The sequence below is a fragment of the Macaca mulatta genome, chromosome 12, assembly GCF_049350105.2.
Source record: "Macaca mulatta isolate MMU2019108-1 chromosome 12, T2T-MMU8v2.0, whole genome shotgun sequence".
Classification (NCBI taxonomy): domain Eukaryota; kingdom Metazoa; phylum Chordata; class Mammalia; order Primates; family Cercopithecidae; genus Macaca; species Macaca mulatta.
Genome location: NC_133417.1, coordinates 99639862 through 99645055, shown reverse-complemented (window position 1 = coordinate 99645055; position 5194 = coordinate 99639862). Strand labels below are relative to the sequence as shown.

At 32.3% G+C, this 5194-nt stretch overlaps 1 non-coding gene across 1 annotated transcript; it reads left to right on the top strand.

Annotated features, from left to right (window-relative positions):
* The first annotated feature begins 4006 nt into the window (after positions 1-4006).
* Positions 4007-4074, top strand: LOC114671606 (small nucleolar RNA SNORD59). Its single transcript, XR_003721640.1, has one exon. It is a non-coding gene; the product is annotated as a small nucleolar RNA SNORD59 (small nucleolar RNA).
* Positions 4075-5194: the final 1120 nt, after the last annotated feature.

Here is a 5194-nt window from a genome sequence, read left to right as displayed (position 1 = left end):
TACTAAACACTTAAACCTGACTCAAAGATTTCTAAAAAGAACTAATGTATTCCAAACAGATGTTATTTTCCCTCAACTCACATTCAAATCCCCCTTTTAAATTATTTTTCTGGAGTAATTATTCAACAACCAAGATTTCAAGACAGAAACATATAAAACACTTCACACATTTTTCCATCTCTTATTCTTGAGGGGAATGGCTGCAGGTGCAGAAAAAAAGCAATGAACAAATGTATAAAGTAATAGGAATGACTAAAGCAAAGGAGATGGCATAGAACAATGAAATGAAAAAGTGAATGGCAGATTTGGACATAATGGACATAATTATTTCCTGTACTTAGTGTACTTGGAAAGAATTGTTGGGTGATGAAGATGGTTAACTGTTATTGAACCAGGTTACAATGATCTAGTACTGCAGTCAGCAGTCCATGACCCTACAGCAAATCTGTTCCACTGCTTGTTTCTGTAAATGAAGTTGTATTTTAACAAATTACACTCATTGATTTATATATTGTCTACAGCTGTTTTCATGCTACAACAGCAGGCTTGAGTAGTTGCGATATTAAACTGTATGGCCTATAAAGCCTGCAATATTTATTATCTGGCTCTTAACAGAAAATTTTGTGAATCTCAGGATTATTCTGTCATAGCAAATTGTTAGAAGTTTTTGTTAACTTTATTTAGTTTTCTTTTAAATTAATAAGAGACATCATTATTGTAAAGAGGAGGTGGGGAAGGATTTACAGGATCATATTTATGGTTTTGACAGAAAATTATGATTATCATGAAGAAAAATTCTGAAGTAATGGAAAGAGAAGAAAGATCACAGAGGAAGTAATGTAAATATTACTTTCATTAATGAAGTGGATGTAATCTAGAGGACAGAGAGAAATAGATAGAAACATTTTTTATTTTCTTGGTCTTTACTAAAGGAAATAAAATTCATTGTAGCAATTTTTGCTTTTCTTGAGAAAAATGTCACTGTATAACATTATGAAAACAATAACAATATGCTTTTAAAGTTAAAGTAATTGGGGGGGATTTAAAGGTCATTTAGGATTATAAAGATTGTTGCCTGATTCCCCTTATAAAGATATAGGGAGCTAAATGTAGATGTAAATGACATAGATATAGATAAATGGAAGAAACGTGTGCATAACCATATCTACATAAGTTCAGTATAAGTTTTGCTGGTGTAAAGTGTGTGTGACATGCAAATTCAAACAATAAAATACACAATATTCTTTATTATAACTTATATGTATCCAATTTATTCTCACAGAATGATTTATTTACTTGATTTTTACTGAACTCTTTTAATTATAGCCTAACTGTGGTTATAATTGACAATTGAGTGTACTTCCAACATTCATGTTGGCTGATATTTTCTTTTACATGAATAATAAGATAAAAGTGAGATGATGAGGATGCATGTCAGAACTCTACCTCTTTTTTAATGATCTGAGCAATTTCTTGTCTGAATCTGATAATAATTCTTGAAATATGGAAGAATATATCCTCATTTTTTGAAAAATTCTTAATGTAGCAGCAATAAACATGGCACATTTTTAGGTTTGAACTGAAATATCATAGTTTTCATATCTTACTTTGTCTAGGCAATTAGTAAAACAGTAAATCAAGCCCTGATTTACAGTGTTCATTGATTTCTAAGGAAATATACTTCCATCGTGGCCAGGTTTTGGCTACCAATATGATGGCTTTGAATACCGAGATGGAAGATGTGTGCCATTATATATCATTTAGCATTTTCATTGTCAAGATATAAAAGATCTAATAGTGTTAAGACCATAAATAATAGTAAAATATGGCAACATGACTAAAAAGTAATGAGTTTTAAGCATTTATCTTTTTATGTAACTTATTTAATTGTAAACTTGTGTAATTTAATTTTTAATGATTATTTTTAGAAATTGTCTTGCAAAATTCTGAAAAGTTTAAAATCAGCTCCTATAAGGAAGAAAAAGGTAGCTTTAGCATACCCCTGAACAAAGATAGATACAAATTTAAATGCTTATTTCTCAGATATTTAGGTTAATATTTTTAATTCATGTACTCGAATTATTTAAATGATTGAAGCTCTGATTGAAAATTCAGGCTGGGCGCGGTGGCTCACGCCTGTAATCCCAGCACTTCGGGAGGCTGAGGCGGGCGGATAATGAGGTCAGGAGATCAAGACCACCCTGGCTAACATAGTGAAACCCCATCTTTACTAAAAATACAAAAAATTAGCCGGGTGTGGTGGCACGTGCCTATAGTCCCAGCTACTTGGGAGACTGAGGTAGGGGAATCACTTGAACCCAGGGTGGTGGGGGAGGTTGCAGTGAGCTGACATTACACCACTGGACTCCAGCCTGGGCAACAGAGCGAGACTCCATCTCAAGAACCTAGGACTCTATCTTCAGAGTACTAGGTTGAATCTAATATAGATCGGTATAAACTATTTAACAAGTCCTTTAATTTTCTGGACCTTAGTTGACTCTTCTATTTAGAAAAACATTGGATTAGATAGTTAGATTAGACGTTTTTCTGTTCCTCGCTTTATTTCTTTTTCTTGTTGCTAGCCTTCATTTGACTGGCTCTACTTAAAGAAATGTTGATATAAAATCGTGCATTATGAGGGAATTAGACTTTGTTATATGTTAACCTTGGACAAAAATATATCTCCCATTTAACACAATCCTGGTTATAGATTTAAAGTTAGTTCTGCTAATGTTTCATAGTAGTGATTTGAAAGACCATAAATCCACATTTCATTTCTTTCTTAACCCAGTGGAATTTAGGTAGATGTGATCTCTAAATTGGTTCAAATCTTAGCTTTTTCTTATGCTCAATAAAATCTGTGGTGCAAGTCATTCTTTATACTTTCCTATTGCATGAAATCAAGAAAGAGCAGAATTTACAACTCACTGAACTAAAAGAATAAAATGAATTTCCCTCAAATGATTATTTTTCAACAAAAATGAACACTTGACTTGTGAGAAGAAAGACAAACTTCAAAATGCTCCAAACTTCACTTCATTTGTATTTTACAAGCTTTTTTTTAAAAAAAAAAAAGACCTTTTTTTTTTTTTTTTTTGCACTGGAATTAAGCTAGGAGAAAAAGTTCTGTGAGTCTTCTATTATAAGCTCTCTCTTCAAATGACTACATTAATATTAATAGATGCTTCATTAGTAATTTCATGTTATGGATTCTAGTGCTTCTCATGTTACTTGACAACATTAGAAATAATCACTACTGCATATTTTTTTGTCTAATTACTTTGTAAAACATAAGAAGTTAATTTATTTTAGATGTAGACAGTAATGGATGTAATAAATATATGACAATTTGTTACAATTTTTTTATATGCTTTGAGGAATTGTAACATTTTCTGGTTGAATTTGTCCAGTTTCACAAATTAATGCCATGATTTAAGTGAATTTAGCATAGTACTCATTATATAAATCAGGAGTAAAAATAGAAGCTCTCTTGAAACTAAATTTTAATGACTCTTAAATTATAATTTGTTTAGTCTCATTTTGTTTCATTTCCTTTTTGTTGTCTGGTTTTGTTTGGTTTTCTTGCTTCTACAGAGATGCTGAATACACAAATTATACAAAAAATATTATTTCTGTTGTTGTTGTTTTGTTTTGTTTTTGTTGTTTTTTTGAGATGGAGTCTCTCTGTCAACCAGACTGGCGTGATCTCAGCTCACTGTAACCTCTACCTCCTGGGTTCAAGCAATTCTCCTGCCTCAGCCTTACATGCAGCTGGGATTACAGGTGCCTGCCACCATGCCTGGCTAATTTTTGTATTTTTTAGTAGAGATGGAGTTTCGCCATGTTGGCCAGACGGGTCTCGATCTCCTGACCTCAGGTGATCCTCCTGCCTCGGCCTCCCAAAGTGCTGGGATTGCAGGGTTGAGCCACTGCGCCCTGCCAAAAAATATTCTTTATTTATCTTTATCAATAGAAAATAAATTAACATCCTAAAAACAGCAGAAAGCCTCACTGATGAGTAGCTTCTGGCTTTTGTTCTGAGATTACTAAAGCTAGATGCCATTCCAGATAAGAAACAAAAATAAATAAATAAAAAGAAAAACAGCAGAAAGTTTTCTTTTAACATTTGAATTTTGTTTATTTTAATGGAAATTTTTTAATATGTTGACATTAAATTGCCTATGGTTGAGAGAAAAAAAATCCAAAGCTCTTAATCATTAAAATCACTGTCTTTATGGATAATTAAGTTAAACTACCCAATATGAAATAATGAGAATTCAAAGGTATGTATTTAAAAAAACAGGTCTTTTAAAAAATGTAGAAAACTTTAGAACTACTATATGTCTGATCTTATGAATGGCTGAAATAATTAACCATATAATTCTGTAACCCTAATTAACCATGATTTATAGAAAATCAGTAAAATCTCACCTTCCCAAACTATTTTATGAATGTAATAGAACTTTGTATCAGTGATGAGAAAGAACAGTAATTTATACAAAGGAAATTTAATATAAAGAAACATTAACTAGTAATAGAAATTAACTATGAATGGATAAAGAAAATTCTGAAGAATAAAATAAGTTGAGTAAAATGGACATTGTACTTGCAAAATCTTAAACCCTTCGATTTATTGAAAGAGAACTGTTAATGATAAGTTGTTCTGAAAGCAAGCTTCTATTTACCTTTCAGGGCTGGATTTCTCTATAGGCCTATAGACACATGCAGCAAAAGAAATTTCTTCCAGTCACTTCTTCTGAATGTGTGCTTATAAACTCCTTTTTTTGTGTGTGTTAAGCTTTTTCATTTACTGAAAGAAAACTGTTAAGGATGAGCCATCTGAAAGTAAGCTTCTATTTACTTTTCAGGACTGAGTATCTCTATGGAGACAGAATCATATGGGAAAAGAAACTTCTTCCAATAACTTCTTAATATGTGCTTACAAACCCGTTTTCCTGTTAAACTCTCCCATTCACTGGTAGAAAACAGTGAACAGGTACTACTTGTATGATTGAGATAGAGCACCCAAAGGAAAAAAAAAATGTAAAGAACCACCCTCCACCTCAAACATGGAAATATTGGTGAAGGTTACAGTGTTCATGGTATATTGAATATTAAAAGTTTACTATTGTGGCCGGGCGTGGTAGCTCACGTTTGTAATCCCAGCACTTTGGGAGACCAGGCCAGGCGGATC